General features: G+C 33.9%; 1 protein-coding gene and 1 long non-coding RNA gene across 3 annotated transcripts in view; one reads left to right on the top strand and one right to left on the bottom strand.

The window, feature by feature from the left end:
* Nucleotides 1-26,999, top strand: part of LOC126881536 (adenylate cyclase type 8) — a 1,218,021-nt gene that overhangs the window by 966,412 nt on the left and 224,610 nt on the right. The gene's annotated exons all lie outside the window — the stretch shown is intronic.
* LOC126881542 (uncharacterized) lies at nucleotides 5,827-8,618 on the bottom strand. The gene is made up of 3 exons (XR_007696900.1): nucleotides 7,975-8,618; nucleotides 7,112-7,269; nucleotides 5,827-6,116 (listed from the first exon to the last, which is right to left on the bottom strand). It is a non-coding gene; the product is annotated as an uncharacterized LOC126881542 (long non-coding RNA).

The following is a 26,999-nucleotide window of genomic DNA, read 5'->3' on the forward strand; positions in this document are numbered from 1 at the left end:
AGACTTCGTTAAGTATTCGTGTGTTTATCGGGTATGTCCAATTCTCAACCTTCGAATGACTGCTTTTTTTTTCTAGTCATAGTTGGGAGTTCAAATATATTGACACTCTGCCGGATCTCGTGTAATGTGCTTTTGATTGTGTTCCAGTGGATTTGCCAAGAGATATGTTGTTGCTGCTTAAACATCTGCTTCAAATCACTACGGATTTGAACATGTACTTTTAAGTGCTGACCATTTGGGGTAGAGGCTAGTTTGACGACGTGATCTGCTTTTTCATTACCGTGGATGCCGATATGGGATGGTATCCAGATGATAGTAACAACTACGCCTTGAGAAACAAGTGTACTGTAGATGTTATGGATTTCGTGAACTAAAGGATGTTGAACATATAAACTTTTTATGGAGAAGATTGATGATAAGGAACCTATGCATATTGCTTGGTTTTTACTATCGATTTCTAAGGATTTAAAAGCTTCTAATATCGCGTATATATCTGCATACATCTGGCAATAAAAATGATTTTATTTTCTTATCAACTGTGGTAACAGCACATCCAGTTCCTATTTCACTTTTGTAAATATCTGTGTATAAAATTTTTGGAATTGGTTCTTTTCTATGATATTATTGTACATAAATATTTTATACAATTTTTGAAACTTCCAATGAAACACCAACCAAATTACTTATAAAACATAATTAATAACTTATATGCATTAAGTTCACTATACTTTTATTAACTAGCGGGTTTATTAGTTGAATTTTTCTCTTGACATTTTAAGTTTCATGTCAGCTAATATATTTTTATGTTTCAACAAATATTTTTTTAATTTTGGATCCTGTTGGGGAAATTTTCCCATTCTCCCATCTCGTAGATCCGCCACTGGTTCTCTCGAAAACTTGTAGTAAACCGCAATTGCAACAACTTCGGTCCTTGCACTTTTTGTCGAAACGTTGAAAATAATGGAGATATTGAACAAAAACAATTCCTATAAAACCAATCAGATCTTACGCTCGCGCTTTTACTGCAAACGAGATAATTCAATAATTACTAATTGTCACTATTTTCCCCTATAACTCTAAAAATATCGACCGCGCGCAAAAATTAAAATAAACAAAATTATAGAAAATCGCATTTTCAACAATTTCAGTTGCTACACTTTTTGACGAAAAGTTGAAAATGGTAGAGATATTATAGTGCAGTCACTGAAGGTGGATAAGAGCTATTACCTCTGATTTCGTTGAACCTGCATCGATTTGCATGAAAATTGGTGAGTGGTTAGAGGATATCTCAAAGGACAAAGGTGACATAGTGCCAACTTGCGCTTTTAGTTTCGGGGGTAGATGCCACCCCTCTTCGGTGATGAAAATTATTTCATTAAAAAAACTCCATAATTCGATAGAGGGACAAATTGTAAGAAAAATTTGTTATATAAAGTTATTATTAAAATAAATGAAAAGTTTTTTAGTTACTAAAGATCAAATATTTTAATTTTTCGTCATAAATTTTCCGATTTGTCATAAAAAAAAGATTGGCATTGAGAAAAGATTATGCGTTCATATTTATATCCATCTCTATTAATTTTAATACTTAGAGTAAAATAAAAATAGGGAGTGAAAAGGGAATTATAGTTTTTTAAACTGTTTATGCAAAAATGTATGTGAGGTTAATATGACACAAAGGTTTTTTTTTACTAGATACTTATTCAAATTATCTTTAAAACATTCATCGACGTTATATGATTTCTGTCCAATTATTTAATGTTAATTAGATTAACAATTAAGGAAGTATAAATAATAAAGTTTTTCGGTCATAGTGCAATCCGTTTATGGCACCAGCAATTTAAATGGTTTTGGCACAAGGTTTTTAAAAGGGGTACAAATATAAATTTTAAAATCATTTTGTTCGTATACCTGATCGTTTTTGTTACGAAATTAATTTGGAACTTCACTGTTGTTCCTGCAATGCCCATAATTCCATAGATTTTGTTGAAATCTATACTTTTAGTGAAATACCTAACTGTAATAAATGAAATCAGTTAGATATAATTCCATTAAAGAAGTAGAAGATGATATACGGTTTTACAGGTATTAAAAGAGGAAATTAAATCGGCATTACAAACAGAAAAAATGGTAAAGCAATAAGTGCAGACCAAATCCCAGTAGAACGCTTAAAAGTCATAAATAATGAAACCTTAGACATTATCGTACACTTGTTTTACACAGTGTACAAACCAGGAAACATACCAAAACAATGGTTACTCCCCACTAGTGTTGCCCAAAATCGGTCTTGGTCTTGCAGTCTTGGTCTTGTTCTTGCGTTTTCGCAAGACCAAGACCAAGACCAAGACCGCCTAATTTTAGCAAGACCAAGACCAAGACTTACCGTGCAAGAGTTGAGCAAGAACAACACTAAATCTGCGAGACTCTTGCGTTTTGCAGTTAGAAGTGAGGGTCGTTTTAGGGAGTATATAAGTTCGGCTATATTTTTAGATACTCTATGAGAAAAAAAAATGTAAAAAAATTTGAAAATTGGATTTATGCGCATTACTAACAATACCATAAACATACATACAGGCGCGGATACAGAGGGGGTTCAACGGGTCCATGGACCCCCCTTTTGTATTTAGTCTATAAGCATTTTTTTATTATTTATTATTTTTTTCTGTCAACTCTTATTTTCAAACGATCAGTAAGTAAGTCTGGACCCCCCTATTATGAATTTCTAGATCCGTGCCTGCATACACAGCTAATCAAAATATCCATAAAAAACGATTGACACATTTGACATGTATTCAGAGGTCATTATTATAATGTAAAAATAAAATATTTTGTACATTCTTTCCCAGCAGCCGACTTCTTTGCTCTGAAAGTAATTGTCCAGGTTTTTAGAATAGTCGTCTTCTAATCGTAACATAACAGTCCTGCGTTGCGCGACGCCTACAGTAATATCGAATATCGTATACAAACTTTTTAAAAATATGTCACCTTAGCTAATAGAAAATATACTTAATAAGTATATAAGTAGTAAATTTTTTTCATTATTAGTTTTCTAGGAATCCCAACACCAGAAATCTTATCGGTATACATAGTTATTATAGTAAGACTATTATGTATTGTTTATGCTGACTGTGCTATGTGGTCACTCGGCTAAACAAAATTTGCTGAAACAGCGCGGCTATTATTTAAAAGTATCATAAGATAATGATATGAGACAAAAGTACAGATTAATGCCCGATATCGTGTAAACAAAATACCGAAATATTATTTTAATCATTATACACTTCTCCGAGAAATTAACACACCACCTTAAAAACGGGTCATTTTTAATGTCTCAAATTTCCTAAGCCTGTTGTCCGATTTAAGTGGTTTTTTTAATATGTTGTTTTATTTATCATAAATATTGCTGTAATAATATTAGTTCAGAGAAATAAGGAAAAAAATAGCCCGTTGGTGACACAACCCCCTCCAGGCCGAAACGAAATTTTTTGAGTAATATGGACATCTATAATAATAACCTATATATTTCCTGCAGCCGATTTTGATGATATACATACATAGTTATAAACAAATGAAGATCAAAAAATGGTAAATTTTCGCTTTTTTCGTCTATTACTAAGAAAATAGTCATTTTAAACAAATTTGAGAGTAAGAAACTCATAAACGGTATAAAAAACTTCAATATGGCGTTTGCTTAATATGTCTATCCTTATTGGTTGCTTAGAAAATTGCAAAATAAATCATAAATTTTGAGTTTTTATAAATATTTATAACTTATGTAAAAATGAACTTAGAACCTTCTTATTACACGGAATGCTGAGACTTATGGTGCTTAATTCATACCCTAAATTTCGAAGAAATTGGTCAAATAGTTTAAAAGTTATTTAATTTGTTTTTCCCAAATTTATTTTTTTTGCAACACTGTGAGTCAGAAAATGATGAAGCTACAGTAATACTTTGGATAATAATAATAATAATAATAATAATAATATTTATTCATCCTTTAAGACATACAATGTATAGGACATGTCATTAGTTTTACAAACAAACAAACAATAAAATTAATACATTTATAAATTTTATAAACATTTTAAGGTAGATAGAATTGATAACATTTAGGTAATATTTCTGTCCGAAACAAACTCTTCCACAGTATAATAACATTTGGTAAGCAATAAGCTTTTAATGGATTTCTTAAATAAATATTTATTCATTGTTCTATATTTTTTTGGTAAAACGTTAAACAATCTAATGCTCATATACTTTACTGACATTTCAAATTTACTCGATCTATGACCAGGTACCCTCAGCAAGTCGCCACCTCGTGTCGAATAATTGTGGAAACTAGAATTTCTGTCATACATATGAATATTATCAACAGCATATAGTAACATTCTGAAGATATAAATACATGGAAAACTTAAAATATTATTCTTAATAAATATGGGCTTACAGCTCTCAAGAGGTATAATTCCAAACATTTTTCGTATTATACGTTTTTGTGTTATAAATATTCTGTCACTGTTGACTGCATTCCCCCATAAAACTATGTTGTAACAAAGTCTACTATAAACAAGGCTATAGTATACATTTAAAAGCGCAGAGATGGGCATAATATTTTTAATACGGGATAATGCATAGTACGACTTATTAAGGGACTTACTGAGCATGTCTATGTGAACTGACCATTTTAATTTTGAGTCGAGATGGATACCTAAAAATTTAGTATGATTTGAGGAATCCAGTAGTACATTGTTAAAACTTAGATGTAGTACAGGATTAACAGAATTTAAGTTATTAAAATATATTACTTTTGTTTTGTCTACATTTAAAATTAGGTTATTAGATCGACACCAGTCATTAAACCGAACTAAAAAACTATTGCAAGTAGATGCCAATTTCTCATAGGTCTGTGCTGAGACCACAAGAGAAGTATCATCTGCAAATAACGTCAGGTCCAAAATATCAAACTGGTTAGATGCATCGTAATAAAAAACAAAAAAATCAGGGGTCCTAATACAGAGCCCTGTGGAACTCCCAGATTAATAAAACGTTCCTCCGAAATAGCTTCATTGATTTTAACAGAAATGATCCTATCTGATAGATAATTGATTAGCCAATCTAAAAATATGCCTCTAAAACCAATATTATACAGTTTATTGCTAACAAAACGACTATCAAGACAATCAAAGGCATAGGGATAGTTTATGGAAGAAGGAAATTTACAGTATTAAGTTAATTAAAAAAAATTACAAAAAATAATTATAAATATTGCAAAATTATTTTGCAACAACATCCCTAATAACACAAAACATTCCATGAATGTTCCTAGAATGTACACACAGGACATTGAAAACATTCCTGGAATGTCCCCAAATGCACACGAATGTCCCTGGAAAGTCCCAGGAAAGTGCTGTGTCAGCATTTTAAATATTCTTAGAATGTTCTGTTGGAACATTCCATGAATGTCTACGAATGTTCTTTGGACATTCACAGTCTATTTTTTAGACTGAATGTCTTGTTGGAACATTCCATGAATGTTCTTTGGACATTCACAGTATATTTTTAGACTGAATGTCTTGTTAGAACATTCCATGAATGTCTACGAACGTTCTTTGAACATTCACAGTATATTTTTTAGACATTCACTGAAATATATCGTCAGTAATGTGACAATACCTCCTATATGTTTTTTCATGAGGTTTGCAGGAGACGAAAAACATTTTTTAAGGTCACTTTCTGTTTTCGTACGTATTCTGACTTTTTTTGTAGTAAATAGATAGTTGAATTTACTGCAAAACAAGTCAAAACATATATGAAAACAGGAGGTGGCCGAAACAAGTTTTTAGTCTATCTTACAAATCTCTTGAAAAAAACAGATAGGAGGTATTGTCACATCACTGACGATATGTGGCCATACCAAATAATACATCCTTGATAAATATAAACATTTTTATTGCAAAAAATCTTTACATACATTTTTTAATGTAATTTACTGACATTCCTAAATATTATAAAAAAATGTGTCACATTTGCTTTGTAAACCTTTCTTTTGCTTTTCGTAGCCACATATTCCGTTTCCTTTCTGGTTTTTTGTAGACCACTTCTCTCAGCTGATTCTAAAAGAAAATAAATTAAAAGGTAATTTTTCTATCCTTTACAATTAACAATCAGAAGAAATATTATTTACAGGTAATAATATGCATAAATAATAATAATAAAAAAATAAATATTAAATAATATTTAAATAAATAATAAATAATATTTAATAAATAAAATAATAATAATGAACATTTTGTATTTTGACAACGACATCCGATGTGGAAGTAGAAACCTTAATAAAATTATTTTTTCAAGTAAATTGTGGCTTATTTCCCCATTAGAATAGTTAATTACAAAAAAGCCACAAAGAAATAGATTTTTCACAAACAAATAAGTATTTAGTATTCATTATATTTATTGTTTTTATTATTTACTTTAATGTCCTACTGGTACATTATTTGACAAATAATGACATTTCGAAGTCTGTTAAGTACGATATAACGCCCTTGGGCATTAAATTTAAATAACGACTTAGATACTGTCAAGTTGACAAATATCAACCTAAGTAAAACTATGGTTACCACAATTACGTTACTAATGTTACTGGTAAATGTACTTATTTAAAAACTAATCAATTCAAAATTCATTCAAATTTTTCGCATATAAAGAATAATTTAGTCGGACATTAAACGTTGAAGGCACCACAGGTATTATAATAATAACGCTTTCGGTCAACGTATATCCCTCAGGACGAAGGCCCTTGTTAAAAACACCATTGACCTCAAGCGTTATTATCCTTATAATAGCCTTGGTACCTTAATAACTGTAACATAAGATTATACCTTAATTCTTGTTTTCTATTTCTGATGTTTTTATTTATTTACATTGAATATTAATATGTTTTGTTGTATAATCTACTTCACAATAATTATGTGATATATTTGACTTAAAATGAATTCAAAAATTTTTTGTAGTTGGGCAACAATGTCAACTTAGATCTCCGATGTAGATAATGAATTACAACAGTATCTATATTGTACGGACTATATTATTAATTAGGTTATGCATATACCTGTGTGACATAAGCTATTGGAACAGCACAGTCTCTCAAACGAACAGATGAAAGTGAAGATCTGTCAATATCTTTTTCTAAAAAGTGTTTTGAACATACTCCTCTATTAACAAATCTGATCTATACTTCATGTCTTCTTCGCAGGATCTTCTGGAAAGCTAAAAATACAAAATATATGCATTACTAAGCATTATTAACAAATTTTAGTTTTAAATAAAAAATATGATTAATGAACTCACAAAATATTATAAAACAGCTTAGAAATTGTTTATTAGTATAGTCGGTTCCCCAAACTCAGACACAACTGGCTAGTGATTTTAGTAGGTAATTTTTTTTGTTTTTGGCCAATTTTGCCAAAATTACAGTAATTATTAACTATTTAGTTATTATTTTTTTTTATTTACTAAATTATTTACTAAAATCACTAGCCAGTTGTGTCTGAGACTCGGTAGTACTGAGACTGAGTTTAGCAGATCGACTATAATATTCTGTGTATTCATTAGTTGGTACTGCATATTATAGTGTGTGGTCTACCATCCTATTTATAAACGCATACATTAGCAAAAACGCAAAAAGAATTATTTTAGTTTTACAAATCCTTTTGTTATTATCTCTATTTACTATTTTAGTTAGGAATAAGCGAAGTTTGTGGCTTATTCACAATTATTATTAAAATAATAAATGGATATGACCAATTATTAACTTATAAAATAAAAATTCTTCTGATTTATGCCTTTTATTCACTTTGTTATATCTACGTTACTTAAAAGATTTTTTATGAATAGTATTATTAGGGTATTAATAGTATTAATTTATTTTCTGAAATACAGGGCATGCCTTCGTTTACATATTTGCATACTAACCTTTTAATAGGGCTTTTCATTCACACTAATTCACAGTCATTTGTTTCGAGCTTCTGTCATAATTGAAACGTTATTCCTGCAGATTTTTTTATCTACATTTGTTTCTGCTACTCCAACTGCGTCAAAAACAGGACACCATTTTATGCACTATGTTAATAATACTATTAAAGCTATTATAAAAGTATCCGAATTAAAAAAATATTCTTAAAAAGCACAAATAATACAAACTATCCACGGCAAGGCAAGGCCGGGCAAGGTGGCCAAGATGAAATGAAAATGAAGATGCCAAGATGGCCGAAGCGAGGTCGTTGGTTGGTCGTTTTTAGTCACGTGATGCCCTCTCAAGCGCCATGCACAAAAATATATGCACGGCGAATTTGAAAATGAACGCAAAAGAAATAAATATAAATAATGCCTCTCTTGGGTTTTGCATAAGTTATAAGTATTTTTTTATTAACAAAATCGCATTCCAAATTGAATATTCGCGAACAATAATTTTTATTACATTTGTATGTTTATAATATTGTATTAATTGAACTTGGGAAACTCTTTAAATTTGACACTGTAGGCCTAAAATGTCACTTAGTTTGTCTGGTATGTTATAAGTAATGTTGTATCTGAATCTGTTACACTTATGTATTATTTCGCAACTTAAAATATAGAAACATTGGTAGTATGTTCACAGAATGTCTTATGGTAACATTCCAGGAATAATTTAAACAGATGTTCACCGAATGTTCCCTAAATGTCCAGGACATTCAAATATTGATAGAACTTTGGTAGTACATTCCTGGAATGTTGTGTGTTGTTAGGGATGTGAATTAAATAGATGGGGGGGCTAACTTTGTCCCTAATTGTCCTAGGACAGTTGTTTTTCTTTCTAAATGTGTATAAAAATTCAGTCTTTCTAAATATGATAAAATTTTTTTTCCACAGGTAACGGTTAAAAAGTTATTCTAATTGTTTATAAGTAAGCAAGGAATCGACATGTTTTTTCAAAATAATTTTACACTGTTTAAAATTATTTTTTGTCATTTATTTTTAATAATGGTAATAGTATAAATGTTCTTCTTTCATAAACTGTCCGAAGTATGATTGTAGCCTCATAATTTTCTGACTTGTAGTGTTGCAAAAAAAATGAATTTGGGATAAACAAATTAAATAACTTTTAAACTATTTAACCAATTGCTTTGAAATTTAAAATATAATTTAAGTACAAGAAGTATCAGCATTCCGTGTAATAAGAAGGTTCTAGGTTAATTTTTACATAAGTTATGAATATTTTTAAAAACTCAAAATTTATGATTTATTTTGCAATTTTCTAAGCAACCAATAAGGATGGACATATTCAGCGAACGCCATATTGAAGTTTTTTATACGATTTATGAGTTTCTTACACTCAAATTTGTTTAAAGTGCTTAACTTTTTGGTAATAGACGAAAAAAGCGAAAATTTAGCGTTTTTTGATCTTCATTTGTTTATAACTATGTATATCATCAAAATCGGCTGCAGGAAACATATAGGTTAATAATATAGATGTCCATACTACTCAAAAAATTTGGTTTCGGCCTGGAGGGGGATGTGTCACGAGAAAAATCTTATTTCTCTGGACTATATTGTTGCCAGACAGGTCAATTATTGTCACTGTATACCGGGTGTACCAATCAAACTGTGTTGTTTCTCACTCTGTGGAATATTATATTAGCATTATGCTAACTTATTATTCAAGCATGCAATAGCATACTGAAATTAAAACCCAACTATAGCCTCATATTTTCTTAGCATTATGTTTGTTTATTCGTTCACTTTTATTGGATAATAAAAAAGTTAGGTACTTTTTTAACTAGCCATGTTTTTCACTAATACAGGATGTTTTTAAATAAGTATGGCAAACTTTAATGGGTCATTCTGCACGAAATAGTAATGACAGTTTGCTTCATAAACGTTTACTTTATAAATTCTTCGTTTTCCAAATAGGGGGTGTTGAAATTTTTCTTACAAACTGAGAATTTATTTATTTATTGCTCTAAAACCGTTTGAGATATGCAAATAAATTTTTGTGGATTTTAAGAGGTAGTTTTACCTTTAGTTAGTTAGAACATAGGCAGGTATCACTTAGATCGTGGGTTCAAACCCCGCCCGGTGTCAGTTGTTTAGATATTTATTAATTTGGCTAGTCTTTACTATGGATATCATATTCAAGCTTAAAATGTATCTCTCTGTTACGTTGCTCTAAGATATGCAACAGGCTAATGGGCAACTGCGAGACTTGCAAGACTCTTGCTGCAAGACTCTTGCTGCAAGACCAAGACCAAGACCGGAAGCGCAATACCAAGACCAAGACCAGGTGTACTGGCGCAAGACCAAGACCAAGACTGTCTAAGTCTCGTCTTGGTCTTGCATTTGGGCAACACTACTCTCCACCATTTGTGCTACCCTAAAAATACAAACGTTAAAGATTGTAGCGAATAAAGAACAATGATCAACATGAAAATAATACATGGTCGTATAATTAAAAATCTGGAAGAAGGAATAGAAGATAGTCAGTTTGGGTTCAGGAGCTTACTAAGAACCAGAGAGGCGTTATTTGATCTTAATATGTTAGCTCAAAGATGCATGGATAATATGAGTGTGGATGTGCATGTTTGTTACGTTGATTTTGAGAAAGCATTTGACAAAAAAAGAGATGAAAAATTAGTCTAAATGCTAAAGACCAAATACATAGAAAAAAAGGGACTTACGAATAATAACAAACCTTTACTGGAATCAAAAAGCACAAATAAAGAGTACAGGGAAAAAACAAGGAATGTCATTTTTCATCAATTTTGGCTTTTCTCGCCATGTGGTAATAAAAAACTGAGTACTATCGACTAGACCAGAGGTCGGCAAGGCAGCGCCCCCGGGCGCCACTGCGCCCTTCAATAAATTTTAATGCGCCCTTAAACTATTGTTAATTTAGACAACAAATTCAAAACGTATATGTTTTATACGTTTATATTCACATATTTGTTAGGTCAAAAAATAATTGGCGCCCGCAATGAATTTTTAATTTAGTATTTCACTCTTTACATTAAAAGAAGCTATAAATATTATTCAGATTTAGCCATACGGCTCACACTCCCTCTAAGGGGAAAATTGACTCATCCCAGATACCTACGGTATCAAAAGGATTGAGCTCTGGTGGGACTCTTTCCGTGTTATCGAGCCCTAGGTGACTTGGTATGCAGGTGTATCTCCCAAAAATTTTCGTACACATCTGACCGTTGCGAGTAGTACAGCTTTCTGCATGGTCTTGTAAAGATGTTCATTTAAACCTAGCCTTTTTATGCTTTCGAGGAGGTTCTTCGGAATGACTCCAGTAGTAGACATTACAATAGGTATGGTCTGGGTACTTTGCATTCTCCATTGTCTTCGTATTTGAATTTCTAGATCTCTGTACTTGGCGATCTTTTCAGTGAATTTACTACGTAGATTATTGTTGTTAGGTATCGCCACATCAATTAGTGTTGTTTGTCTTGTTAATTTATTAACTAGTACGAGATCTGGTCTATTATGTGCCACTGTTTGGTCTGTGAGCACAGTGCGGTCCCAGTATAGCTTGTAGTTGCCATCCTCAAGCATACTCTCAGGGACGTATTGATAATACGGGAGATGGTCCGTTTGGAGAAGTCCCAGCTTGATAGCTATCTCTTGATGAAGGATTTTTCCCACTGCGTCATGCCGTTCCTTGTATTCAGTTGCAGCAAATGCCTGGCAGCCCCCTGTAAGGTGTTGGATGGTTTCTTGGGCTTGACATCCATATCGGCATCTGTCGTTTTGAACCTGAGGGTCTTTGATGATATATTTCAGGTAGATTCTGGTTGGTATAACCTGATCCTGAATGACCAGTAATGAACCCTCCGTTTCAGGGAACATCTTTCCTGATGTCAACCAGTAGTTCGACGCTATATTATCGACATAATCTTGGCTGACCTCATTGGGATGTCGCCCGTGCAAAGGTTTACCCATCCAGGCGCGCACTTTTTCGTTCTTAGTAAGGTGGTTTATGTGCAGTTCTGCTTCCCTCAGTTTGATCGGTGTTGTGTCATCTACTGCGCAGATAGCGCGATGTAGAGTAGATGTCTGAGCCTGCATCTGAAAATAAGTTCTTAAATTAGCAATTTGTTTATCTAATTGCTCACCTATATCCATAAGTCCTCTTCCTCCTAAATACCGGGGTAATGTCGTTCGTTCTACTGCACTTTTAGGATGGTGTTTTTGTGCCTTTGTGAGGTGTGTTCGTACTTTTCGCTGAAGATTTTCTATATCCGTTTTTGTCCACTTAACAATACCAAATGAATAGCTAAGCGCGGAACAAGCGTAGGTGTTTAGTGCCTTAAACAAATTTTTACTGTTAAGCTGTGAACGAAGTAGCTGTTTTACCCTTCTTATAAACTCAGTAGTTATCTCAGTTTTCATTTGCTTATGGTCAATTTTCCGCGCCTGCTTTACTCCAAGATATTTGTACATATCATTGTCGCCCATGGCCTCGATGTTCTGGCCATTTTGCATATCGAATCCACCGGGCTGTACCTTTCCTCTGACTATATTCAACACACGGCACTTGTCTAGACCGAACTGCATACTAATATCATTAGAAAATGTTTCTACAGTTTTTAGCATCTCTTCTAGGTGTTCTCGAGTTGAAGCCATTAATTTCAAATCATCCATATACAACAGATGATTGAGCTTCGCTACCACAGTATTATTGCTTTTAATGCTAAAACCTGAGTCAGTGGAGTTTAATAGCTGGAAAAGGGGGTTCAAAGCTAAACAGAACCACAATGGACTCAACGAGTCTCCTTGAAATAGGCCCCGGTTGATTGCGATATTTTCGGTTTCGATATTGTTTTCACCAGGTATTTGGAGGTGAATTTTAGTCTTCCAATCTCTCATTATATACCTTAAAAAGGTCACTATGTTATCATCGACTTTGTATATTTTCAATATATCTATTAGCCATTCATGCGGTACTGAATCAAAGGCCTTTTTATAGTCAATAAAAGCTGTAAAAAGGTTCCTTTTTTTAGTGAATGCCTGGTTAGAAATGACTGAGTCGATGATAAACTGTTCTTTGCAACCCATGGAACCCTTAGCGCATCCTTTCTGTTGAGGCTCTATGATATTGTTTAGAGCACAGTGTTGGTAGATACGCCTGGTTACACAGGATGTGACCAATTTATACAAAGTTGGAAGACAAGTAATTGGGCGGTACTTGGATGGATCTTGGGTGTTATTTTGTTCCTTGGGTATTAAATAAGTAGTTCCCTGAGTTAGAAATGATGGTAATTCCTGCGGATTAGAAATAACATGATTAATTAATGTTGATAAGCACTCATGAACACTCCAAAACTTTTTAAGCCAGAAGTTCTGAACTCCGTCTGGTCCAGGAGATTTCCAGTTATGAAGCTCTTTGATGACATGTGAGACTTCTTCAGTCGTGAATGGTTCGTAGTTAGCAGTGACGTAGTGGTGACAGTTGTGCGTCGTATCTTCTATCCAGCCAGCATTGTTGTTAAAAGCAGCTGGTGTGGAGAGTTGATGTCCCCAAAACTCATGAATTTCTTCTTGGCTTGGGTAAGACTTGTCGACACTTTCTACGGTGGAATTGAGTTTTCGGTAGAACGCCTTCTCAGAGTTCTCAAAAAGTGGATTGTCACATTTTCGGTTGTTACTAACTTTATACCTTCTTAATCGTCCTGAATAGACGGAGAGTTTTTGTTTTAATGTATCCAGACACTGTTGGGCTGTGTTATTTTCTGGGTCGTATCTCGAGTGTCCTGCAGTGCTCCGCATTATTTCTTCAGCTCTTTTAATGACTTTTCTACTTGTAACACCTCTTATATATTCTGTGACTTGACCAATGTCCCTACGCAGTAATTCAATTTTTCCGAGAAGTCTTTTTTCCCAGGGTGCAATTCTGTTAGCAGTCCTTGCGTTATTAGTACCCCGTCGTGTTCTGATCTTAACGCTCATTACATTGGCAATTGCTGTAGCTGCACAGTAGATTAGCATATGCAGATATTCCAATGTGTGGGCTTCTACGACATAATTGGGTAGGACTTCAGTATTCACAATTTGTAACAGGGTACCTAGTTTCTTACAAGAGTTTATTCGTGGTAGCGGTGGTCTGCTAAGTGGATTTGTTCCATTAAACTCTTGTACGGCACGAGCCATTTCGTTCTCTAGGCTATCGCGCAACTCGTTGTTTTCCTGCTGGTATTGTCAGGTTGAGTTTCTGGTATGGGAATCTCAGGAATCTGCTCATCAAGGATTTCATTAGGGACTTGATCTAAAACTAGCTCTTGGTTATTAATCTCCCGTTCGACTTCGCTTTTGATCGTATTGCGTCTAGTCTCTGGGATAAGGTTGTTTCTTACGATTACCCGGTATTGATCTGATACTTTTTGCTCCGATACTTGAATATCTGGGTACTCCCTGCAAAATTCGGCATACAGCTGTTGTCTGTAGCCAATCGTTTCTTGACCGAGGTTTGTCACCTTATAATAGAAGCGCAAAATGCTTTCGTTAATGGACACAGTCCATTTCATGCGCTGCCTCGGTCGTCCCGCTTGAGTGAGCGCCGGCTGATGTTCCGGCGCAGCACCTTCAGCGAGTGGAGCTCTTGCTGTTGTTTGGCTCGCTTGTGGTTGTTGTTCTTGTTGTTGGGCTGTAGCTGTTTGTGTGACAGAGGCCCGCCTCCTCAACACCCTGCAACCGACGTCCTGCATGCTGTCACGTCCAGCGTCGGCTGCAGACGTGCCCTGGCGATCCCCAGGCAGCGGCCCTAAACATAAACTATTAGTCTCCATTCTCATGGGTGTGCATTTTATACCTACTGCCAGGTGTCAGTTTTTGTTCCACGGCAAGTATTCCTGCTACTCTCTGGGTATTGGCGCTACGAATACCCAGAAAGCATCCCCCATTCGCAGGGGGCCGCGCCTGATAGAAGAACTGACATAAAACTCCCACAGGATAAATATTATTATTATTATTATCCAGATTTAGCCATACGGCTCACACTCCCTCTAAGGGGAAAATTGACTCATCCCAGATACCTACGGTATCAAAAGGATTGAGCTCTGGTGGGACTCTTTCCGTGTTATCGAGCCCTAGGTGACTTGGTATGAAGGTGTATCTCCCAAAAATTTTCGTACACATCTGGCCGTTGCGAGTAGTACTGCTTTCTGCATGGTCTTATAAAGATGTTCATTAAGACCCAGCTTTTTTATGCTTTCGAGGAGGGTCTTCGGAATGACTCCAGTAGTAGACATAATAATCGGTATCGTCTGGGTACTTTGCATTCTCCATTGTCTCCGTATTTGAATTTCCAGATCTCTGTACTTGGCGATCTTTTCAGTAAATTTAGTACGTAGATTATTGTTGTTAGGAATCGCCACATCAATGAGGGTTGTTTGTCTCGTTAATTTATTGACTAATACGAGATCTGGTCTATTATGCGCCACTGTTTGGTCTGTGAGCACAGTGCGGTCCCAGTATAGCTTGTAGTTTCCATCCTCAAGCATACTCTCAGGGACGTATTGATAATATGGGAGATGGTCGGTTTGGAGAAGTCCCAGCTTGATAGCTATCTCTTGATGAAGGATCTTTCCCACTGCGTCATGCCTTTCCTTATATTCAGTTGCAGCAAATGCCTGGCAGCCCCTGTAAGATGTTGGATGGTTTCTTGGGCTTGACATCCATATCGGCATCTGTCGTTTTGAACCTGAGGGTCTTTGACGATATATTTCAGGTAATTTCTGGTTGGTATAACCTGATCCTGAATGGCCAGTAATGAACCCTCCGTTTCAGGGAACATCTTTCCCGATGTCAACCAGTAGTTCGACGCTATATTGTCGACATAATCTTGGCTGACCTCATTGGGATGTCGCCCGTGCAAAGGTTTACCCATCCAGGCGCGCACTTTTTCGTCCTTAGTAAGGTGGTTTATGCGCAGTTCTGCTTCCCTCAGTTTGATCGGTGTTGTGTCATCTACTGCGCAGATAGCGCGATGTAGAGTAGATGTCTCAGCCTGCATCTGAAAATAAGTTCTTAAATTAGCAATTTGTTTATCTAATTGCTCACCTATATCCATAAGTCCTCTTCCTCCTAAATACCGGGGTAATGTCGTTCGTTCTACTGCACTTTTAGGGTGGTGTTTTTGTGCCTTTGTGAGGTGTGTTCGTACTTTTCGCTGAAGATTTTCTATATCCGTTTTTGTCCACTTAACAATACCAAATTAATAGCTAAGCGCGGAACAAGCGTAGGTGTTTAGTGCCTTAAACAAATTTCTACTGTTAAGGTGTGAACGAAGCAGCTGTTTTACCCTTCGTATAAACTCCGCTGTTATCTCAGTTTTCATTTGCTTATGGTCAATTTTCCGCGCTTGCTTTACTCCAAGATATTTATAAATATCGTTTTCACCCATGGCCTCGATGTTCTGGCCATTTTGCATATCGAATCCTCCGGGCTGCACTTTTCCTCCGACTATATTTAAAACACGGCACTTGTCTAGTCCGAAGTGCATACTAATGTCATTTGAAAAGGATTCTACAGTTTTTAGCATTTCATCGAGTTGGTTTCGAGTGGAAGCCATTAATTTCAAATCATCCATGTACAATAAATGATTGAGCTTCGCCACCACATTGTTGTTATTTTTGATGCTAAAACCTGCGTCTGTGGCGTTTAATAGCTGAGATAGTGGGTTCATAGCTAAACAGAACCACAGAGGACTCAACGAATCTCCTTGAAACAGGCCCCGGCTGATTGCGATATTTTCAGTTTCGATGTTATTTTCACCAGGTATTTGAAGGTGAATTCTAGTCTTCCACTCCGTCATTATATGCTCTAAAAAGGTCACTATATTATCATCGACTTTATATATTCTCAATATATCTATAAGCCATTCATGCGGCACTGAATCAAAGGCCTTCTTGTAATCAATGAAGGCAGTAAATAGGTTCCTTTTTTTTGGAATATGCTTGATTAGAAATGACTGAGTCGATGATAAGTTGTTCTTTGCAACCCATGGAACCCTTAGCGCATCCTTTCTGTTGAGGCTCTATGATATTGTTCAGAGCACAGTGTTGGTAGATACGCCGGGCTACACAGGATGTGACTAATTTATACAAAGTTGGAAGACAAGTAATTGGGCGGTATTTGGCTGGATCTTGGGTGTTATTTTGATCCTTCGGTATTAAATAAGTGGTTCCCTGAGTTAGAAATAATGGTGATTCCTGCGGATTAGAAATAACATTATTAATTAGTGTTGATAAGCAATCATGAACACTCCAAAACTTCTTAAGCCAGAAGTTTTGAACTCCGTCTGGTCCAGGAGATTTCCAGTTATGAAGCTCTTTGATGATATTTGAGACTTCTTCAGTGGTGAAGGGTTCGTAGAGAGTAGTAGTATAGTGTTGGCAGTTCTGTGTCGTATCTTCTATCCATCCAGCATTGTTGTTAAGAGCAGCTGGTGTGGAAAGTTGATTTCCCCAAAACTCATGAATTTCTTCTTGGCTTGGGTAAGTCTTATCGACACGTTCCACAGTGGAATTGAGTTTTCGATAGAACGCCTTCTCAGAACTTTCAAAAAGAGCATTGTCGGATTTTCGGTTGTTACTCACTTTGTACCTTCTTAGTCGTCCTGAATAAATGGAGAGTTTTTGTTTTAATTTATCCAGACACTGTTGGGCTGTGTTGTTTTCTGGATCATATCTTGAGTGTCTTGCAGTACTCAGTATTATTTCTTCAGCTCTCCTGATGACTTTTCTACTTCTTACACCTCGTATATATTCGGTGACTTGACCAATATCCCTACGCAGTAATTCAATTTTTCCGAGCAGTCTTTTTTCCCAGGGTGCAATTCTGTTACCAGTCCTTACGTTGTTAGTACCCCGTCGCGTTCTGATCTTAATGCCCATTACATTAGCAATTGCTGTTGCTGCAAAGTAGATAAGCATGTGCAAATATTCTAATGTGTGGGCTTCTACGACATAATTGGGTAGGACTTCAGTGTTCACAATTTGTAACAGCGCCCCTAGTTTCTTACAAGAGTTTATTCGTGGTAGCGGTGGTCTGCTAAGTGGGTTTGTTCCATTAAACTCCTGTACCGCACGCGCCATTTCGCTTACTAGGTTCTCACGTAACTCGTTGTTTTCCTGCTCTGTATTGTCAGGTTGAGTTTCTTGTATAGCAAGCTCAGGAATCTGCTCATTAACTTCAACAGGGACTTGATCTTCAATCACTACATTGTTATGAATCTCCCGTTCGACTTCGCTTCTGATGATATTGCGTCTAGTCTCCGGAATAAGGTTGTTTCTTATATTTACCCGGTATTGGTCAGATACTCGTTGCTCCGATACTTGAATATCTGGGTACGTCCTGCAAAATTCGGCATACAGCTGTTGTCGGTAGCCGATTGTTTCTTGACCGAGGTTTGTCACCTTATTATTATTATTATTATTATTATTATTACATTAAAAACGTTGCCGACCTCTGGACTAGACTATCGATTCAGAGCAATAACCAGAAAGATTAGTCAATATAACTATATTTTCTAAGAATTTGTATCCAGGCGAAGGACCAGGATTGTTCGCACGCCACTGAACAAAGATATGGATATCAGCAGTATTTTAGTGCGTTATTAAATTAATAAATTGATATCGATTAATATTATATGAAGATTAAAACATAAGAATTGCTAGAATTCTGCTATGAATCTTCTAAGTGGTTTTTAGATATATTTAATAAGAATTAAACCTTTATTGGTGTTTATCTCAATATGTATAAAATGTGACATTCCTTGTTTTTCCCCTGTACTCTTCAAATTGTAATCACAGTCACAGTTGAGGCACAGTCCAGAAATTGAAATCAGGAGAGGCGTTGGGCAGGGATGTATTATGTCTCCATTACTCTTGAATGTATATAGTGAAGCCATTTTTGCAGAAGCATTACTATCTCAAACTGAAGGAATAACAATTAACTGAGGATTTATTAACAACATAAGATATTCAGATGACACAGTGATTATGGCAAGCTCTGCTGAACAACTCCAATTATTACTACTAAACAAAACAAACAGTTTCTCTGAAGAATATGGACTAAAAGTGAATATAAAAAAGACCAAATACATGATAATAACTAAGAAAACAAATATGCAAACGTACATTTGGGAAATGTACCGGGTGTCCCAATATGAATGGCTCTCGACCATATCTCAGGAACCCTTTATAGTACAGCTTTGAGAAAAAAATATTTATAGCAAAAGTTTCCTCGGCAAAAGCCTGATAATTATTTTCATAATTGTAGGTCCACCGCTAGACGGCGTAATTGAATATCAAAAATTAAATTAATAAAATTTTACAAAATTTAGCTAATGAAACGGCACTGGAAATTCAATCATCGTATTCTTCACAAAATTCTAAGCATATTTGATTTCACAAGTTTAACTCTACTCTACGCAAATAAGAGGTAGGAGTGAGTGGGAATCTTCTTATGAAAAAATGGCTGTAAGTCCGGTTCTGCTAAATCTAATTTTGCATACTTGGTCTGGTTGAAAACAGCTCTTTTCCGTAAATGTAAGTATCTTATTTTCGAAATAGCCTAATAAGTAATATGCAAGCTAGTAGGCGTTATTTAATTATTTTCAGAAATCTAGGTTTCTTTGGAAAATATTAAATACAAGTATGCATTTTTAACCCTATATTACAAAATAAGACCAAATTAGCAACATAATACAGAAAACCGCATGTCGATACCATTTTTCTATCTCGAGATATTTTAAGAAACGTGTAAATTTTAAACAACTGTTAATGTCACCGGTAAACGAAGTTAAGAAAAATTAGTGTGCTGTGGAAAAAACAAAGAAACTTTTTCCAGATGTAAATGTATATAATTAACTAAAACAACAATAAGACAAACAACACTATAAAATATAAAAAAGAAATAAAAGCAACTACTTACTTAGTGACGACCTAAATGTTCAAATTGTTGCCCACCATTGTCGATGTAAGCATTTCCTCTTTCAAGGGTAGATTGAACAACAGTTTCAATTTCTGCTTTCGCAATGCTTTGAATGGCGTTTCGTATTCTCTAGATTCTAGATCATGTTTTTCGAATAGTGGGCCTAGCGGCAAAAACAAGGTCTTTAATCTACTCTTGAAAAAGTAAATGCTTGCATCGAAAATGGTGGGCAACAATTTGAACATTTAGGCAGTCACTAAGACTAAGTAAGTAGTTGCTTTTATTTCTTTGTAATATTTTATAGTGTTGTTGGTCTTATTGTTGTTTTAATTAATTATATACGTTTACATCTGAAAAATGTTTATTTGATTTTTCCACATCACACTACTTTTCCTTAACCTCGTTTACCGGTGACAGTAACAGTTATTTTTAAAATCTACACATTTCTTAAGATATCTCGAGATAAAAAAAGGTATCGACATGCGGTTTTCGGTATTATGTTGCTAATTTGGTCTAATTTTGTAATACATTATTATTTAATATTTTCCAAAGAAAACTGGATTTCTGAAAATAATTAAATAACGCCTGCTAGCTTTCATATTACTTATAAGGCTATTTTAAAAATAAGACACTTACATTGACCAAAAAGAGCTGTTTTCAATAAAATCAAGTATGCAAAATTCTATTTAGCAGAACCGGACTTACAGCCATTTTTTCATAAGAAGGATCCCACTCACCCCCACCTCTTATTTGCAAAGGTAGACTTAAACTTGTGAAATCAAATATGCGCAGAATTTTATGAAGAATACGATGATTGGATTTCCAGTGCCCTTTCATTAGGTAAATTTTGTAAAATTTTGATTTTTTTATTTTTGATATTCAATTACGCCCTCTAGCGGTGGACCTACAATTATTAAAATAATTTTCAGGCTTTTCCCGATGTAACTTTTGTTATAAATATTTTTTTCTCAAAGCTGTACTATAAACGGATGGTGAGATATGGCCGAGAGCCATTCTTATTGGGACACCCGGTACATATAGAAAGGGTTGATAACTAAGAACATGGATTTCAGAGAAAAATGATCAAACAACAGTAATAAGAACCAGGATAGAAATTGCAAGAAAGTTTTTTTGTAAAAATGAAAACAATTCTTTGCAACAAAGACCTTAGATTAGAACTGAGAGTAAGAGCTTTGAGGTACTACGTATTCTCGATACTGCAATATGGGCTTGAGCTTGACATTGAATCAAGAACACATAAATAAGCTAGAACAGTCATATGAAATGAGGTATTACAGAAGAATGCTTAGAATGGCATGAACACAGAAGAAAACGAACACGGAAATATTGCGAAAAGTGGGCAAAGAATGCGAAATGGTACACACAATAAAAATAAGAAAGTTACAATATTTGGGACCCGTAATGAGGGTACCCGTAAATAATAATACAGGGAAAGAAGAGGAGAAAGGAGTACAGTAAGAATAAGATGTCAGGGTTGATGATATTAAGGGACTGGTTTAAATGCAATTATATGTAACTCTTCAGGGCAGCGGTAGATACAGTAAAGATAGTGATGATAATATCCAACCTCCGATTGGGAGACGGATAAGTAAAATAGTATAACAATATATTAGAACAAAGTGAACAAATCTGACAAACAATTGAAGATAACAAGAGCCTCAAAATTCTAAGCAGAAAATTAACAAATGGCAAAAAGAAACAAAATGTATCAAAAGCAACAGAGGAACGAGGCAAGGATATCTCCAAAACTCTCTACGGCATTTCCTGGAACATTATTTAAACATTATTTAAACAATTGAAGTGGGACGCAAAAGGAATAAATTTATCAATGTCGGTCGCGAAATATTCTCCGACCGACGATTTGTGAGCAACAGAGTTGTGATAACAGATAACTTAAAAGGGACTGGAACTATAGTTGCTATTAAAGATATCGCCGGTCCGGCAAATTTTTTTAAAATGGATTTTGCATTTGAAAAGAGGATGAAAAACTAAATTTAGTGGTATACTTTGAATTTTCGGCAAAATGATTTTTCTGGTAAAATTTTAAATTTAAATTCTGAAATTATGTGAATTTCGAAGATCAAAGTAAAATAAATTAAAATATAACTTAAGGTTATCGGTACATAATTCGCAAATATTTTACGGCTATCCCTACTTTTTCTGTCTTTACACGGCAAATTACGTGTAGTAAAATTCACACTGGTATGGATATATAAACCTAGAATGTCATTCTACTTGAAAATGTCATCGTTAACTTAAAGAGATGGCTTTTGAATGTTCTTGGAGAACTGTTATTTGTAAAATTGCAAATTATTAATTCAGTTAATAAGTGTGATATTTTTTTCACAAACTGTGTATTCAGTGACTAATAATTTATATGTACAATACTGAATCGAGAAAAGAGGAAAAGCGTTAAAATGATTTTTTCGTAATATATTATAACTATGGAACGCTTACAATTTTGAACATCTTTAATAACAAAATACTTGGATCACAGAATATATTATCCTGATGTATTCTCTGCTTGGATCTTCCACAAATAATACACAATAAATACCTTTTTATTAAGTTCACGTCTTAAATCAATTATTTATCAAATACACTATATTTCAATATTATTTAATCAACAACGCAATCTGAACTAGATGCCATGTCAAATATTTAAAATTGTCACTGATTGTCACTGTTTGACTGACAATTATGCTGACAATATTCTATTCGACTGAGTACGGTGTAAGACAAAGATAGATTTGGAAAATATTACCACGGACATTGTGTTAATTTTTTTCGAATCCTGAAAAAACCAATAAATATTTTTGAGAAATTTAAACGCAGAATGAAAGACTATATTATTACCGAGGGCCGAATAGACCAGTAAGGATCTGTTTTTAGGTGGATGTGAGAGGTGGCATTCAGATTTTTGCAAATAAAGTTAGGTGATAACTTCGTTAATAATAATTGATTTATGCTCCTTCTCAGATATGCCCGGAACATTAATAAAAAAAATAAAATATTTAAAAATTTCAAAAAATTTCGTTTTTTTATATTTTTTTTCTTATAACTTAAAAACTATTCATTTTAGAACAAAGTCCTATAGGAGTAAAACAAAGATAATTAAATTTTCTATCAGATGCGATTGGTTAAAAACGTCTTAATTTATCACCCTTGCTTCAAAATAGCAATAAATATAAAATAAAGGGGCAAAACAAGCCTGTCCATATTCAATGAATTTCCATCACTTAGGTTACACTTGGCACCTTCCTAATTCGCTTAGAAAATTTTTGTAATGTACTAAAACTGTACACCAAATTTCATTAAAATTGACTTACTAGATTTTGCATAAGAATTTTGCAATCTAAACTTTTTTAAAAAATTAAAATTTTTTAAAATCTTGCACAACAAAACTAGAACATACAAAGATTTGTCAATTTTTTTTACATATAAATAAGTACTCCACCTATCTAATGCACTTTACAGAATTGAAATTGGATTATTTAAGCAGCCTCAGCAATGTTTTAAAATTATAAACAATTTTTTGGCTTATAAACAAATTAGTGCTGTGGCCAGCAGGGGTGCTACGGGCTCCTTTATTTAGATGGACTTACCCAAGTTTTTTTATGTATTTTGACCCGTAGAACACGAATTTTTTGGGTAACAGTTGATCCGGATGTCGATAAGATTGTTATAAACAAAGAACTTGAGGAATTACATAAAATCGATTTTTCGCAAAATAAAACATTTTTTTGAATTTCTTGGATAATTCTAAGTAAAACATGTTGTTACAAGTTTTTTCGTAAGATGCATAGTTTTCGAGATAAACGAGGTGGAACTTTCAAAAAATCGAGAATTTGCAATTTTTGAAAGGGAATAAGGTTTGAATAAAAAATAAAATAGCAATTCTGCTGACAGCATTTGAAATTTTAAGTCAAATTATACCGGTTTTAATTATTTGCATTGCTAAAAATTATTTTTTTTATTATTAAACAAAGCTATTTGTATATAAGCCAAAAAATTGTTTATAAATTTAAAGCATTGCTGGGGTCCCTTAAATAATCCGATTTTAATTCTGTAAAGTGTATTAGATAGGTAGAGCACCTCTTTATATGTAAACAAATTAGCCAACTTCTAAATGGTCTACTTTTTGTTCAGAAAGATTTTAAAAAATTTGAACTTTTTTAAAAACATTTAGATTGCAAATTTATTATGCACAATTTATTAGGTCGATTTTAATGAAATTTGATATACGATTTAAGTATGTTACAAAGAATTTCTTAAGTGAATTACTAAAGTTCTAAGTGCCACCAAAGTGGTTAAAAAATATTGAAAAACAACAGACTTATTTTGCCCCCTTATTTTGTATTTATTGCTATATTTCAGAAAAGGTAATACCTTAAGACATTTTTTACCAGTCGTATATCATACAAAATTCAATTATCTTTATTTTATTTTTCTAAGACTTTGTTCCAAAACGAATGGTTTTAAAGTTATAAGCAAAGAAAGCAGAAAAAAAAATCGATGTTTTTCGAAATTTTTAAATATTTTAATTTTTTTATTAATGTTCCGGGCATATTTGAGAAGGAGCATAAGTCAATTATTATTACTGAAGGTGTCACCTAACTTTATCTGCAAAAATCCGAATGCCACCTCTCACATCTAAAAATAGACGTTTTTTCGCAGATCCTTACTGGTCTAGAAAGTCCCTTAGAATAAATAAAAAGTTTATTTTGAATGAGATATTTGAAATTAAAAACTACATTTACACACTACATTTTCTCTTAGTTTTTCACCCCTGTAACTTATTAAAATAAATATTATAGAAGTTCTCAGGGACTTTCGGCCCTCGCTAATAATGTAATCTTTCATTCTGCGTTTAATATTTTCAAAAATACTTATTAGCTTTCTCAGGATTCGAAAAAAATGAATCCCCATTTGAATAGCATTGCAGCCGAAAATACGTACCCATCCTCTTAATTTTTATTTAATAACATTATTTAATCTAAATTGGTATAATATTAACATTTGCACACATAACAATAATTTTTGATGGTGGTAATTTTGAATAAGTACTTTAGTTTTGAATAGTTATTATGCTGCAAATTTTCGCTGTTTTGTTATAATTTTTAGATACGTTGTTGATTAAAGTGAAGTATCCTTTATTGACCCTTTATTATTTTTTCATTATTTAAAGATGAATATTCGCCATAAACTATTTGTCACACATAATAAAAAACACTGAAATATTAACATTTTACCAATTTAAATTAAACAGGGGAATAATTATACCAGCAAATTAAAAAATACATTCATGAGGCTGCAAGTGAAGCTTTGGGGTATAAATACAAACATGAAATAAAAAATACAGAATGGTGGTCGGAGAATATGCAAACGTTAGTAAACAAGAAGAAAACTGCTTATCAGAAATGGATGTCAACAAGAAAGGAGGAAGATCACAAGATATATGCAGCATTAAATCGAGATGTAAAAAGAGAAGTAGTGAAAAGTAAAAATGAGATGTGGGACCGAAAATGCGCAGAAGTGGATAGGTATATGGATGGAACAAGAGTTGGGCAAGCGTGGAAGGTAATAAAGTCTCTCCAGAAGGAAGGAAAGGAAAAATCTAACATAAAGTTAATAGATCTTAAACAGTGGAAACACCATTATGAGATTTTACTGACAGAAGATAGATGTAAATTCCAAGAGATCGAAATGGAAGAATTAGCCGAACATACACAAATAGTTGAGATAACAACCGGAGAGTTAAGCGAAGCCCTCAAAAGATCTAAGAACGGTAAAGCAGCAGGACCTGGAGACATTCCAATTGAGTTGGTAAAGTACGGACCAAACATATTACATGAGATGTTGGTTCAACTATTTAATAAATGTTTAAAAGGACAAAATATCCCTGATGATTGGAATGTTGGATACATCAGCTCAGTATTCAAGAAAGGGGATAAACGCATATGCTCTAATTATAGAGGAATAACTGTTACCAGCTCAGTAGGGAGGTTGTACGGTCGACTAATAAAGAAAAGAATAGAATCAGAATACGAAGACATGGAAGAACAAAGTGGATTTCGTGAAGGAAGATCGTGCACTGATAATATATTCGTTTTGCAGCAGGTAATAGAAAAACGGAAGGCAAGGAATCTATCTACCCACCTATTGTTTGTAGATTTGGAGAAGGCATACGATACGGTAGCTTTGAAAAAATTGTTTCAAACATTGACGAAGGTAGGTCTCAGTAGAGAGTATGTGGATGCTATCGCAAATATATACAAAAATGCAAGAAGTGTTGTTAAAGAAGGAAACTTTATATCTGAATCATTCCCTATGTCAAAGGGGCTTAAACAAGGATGTTGTCTGTCTCCGACTTTATTTAAAATATATATTCAATCATCGCTAGGGCAGTGGAGGAAACAAGTATCCGGAATGGGAATAGACATAGGCAGTGGTAAATGTCTAACAACTTGGTTTTTTGCAGATGATCAGGTAGTCGTAGCGAATGATGAGGAAGACATGGACTACATGTTTAGAAAACTAAAGAAAGAATATGAAAAATGGGGCCTCAATATGAATATGTCAAAGACAGAGTATCTTAAACTAGGGGATGATGAAGAAGATCCGGAGTTAGAAATTAGAACCACGAAAAGATGTAATGAATATAAATATCTCGGATCTATAATATCTAAAGAAGGCACTATTAAAAGAGACATCGAAAAGAGAACGCAGCAGGGCAAAAAAGCGGTAAACATTCTGAGCTCTCTACTGTGGTCTAAAGATATAAGGCAAGAAACGAAATTGACAATCTATCGTACCTTGGTAGAGCCTATTATGACTTATGGGGCAGAAGTTTGGCAGATGACAAAAAAAGATAGGAAAAGAATAGAAGTAGTAGAAATGGATTATCTAAGGAGAGCGTGTGGTATATCTAAAAAAGATTACATCAGGAATGAAGATATTAGGAGGACACATACTGTATATTCCAGTGTAGATAAAATTGAAAC

The sequence above is a fragment of the Diabrotica virgifera genome, chromosome 3, assembly GCF_917563875.1.
Source record: "Diabrotica virgifera virgifera chromosome 3, PGI_DIABVI_V3a".
Classification (NCBI taxonomy): domain Eukaryota; kingdom Metazoa; phylum Arthropoda; class Insecta; order Coleoptera; family Chrysomelidae; genus Diabrotica; species Diabrotica virgifera.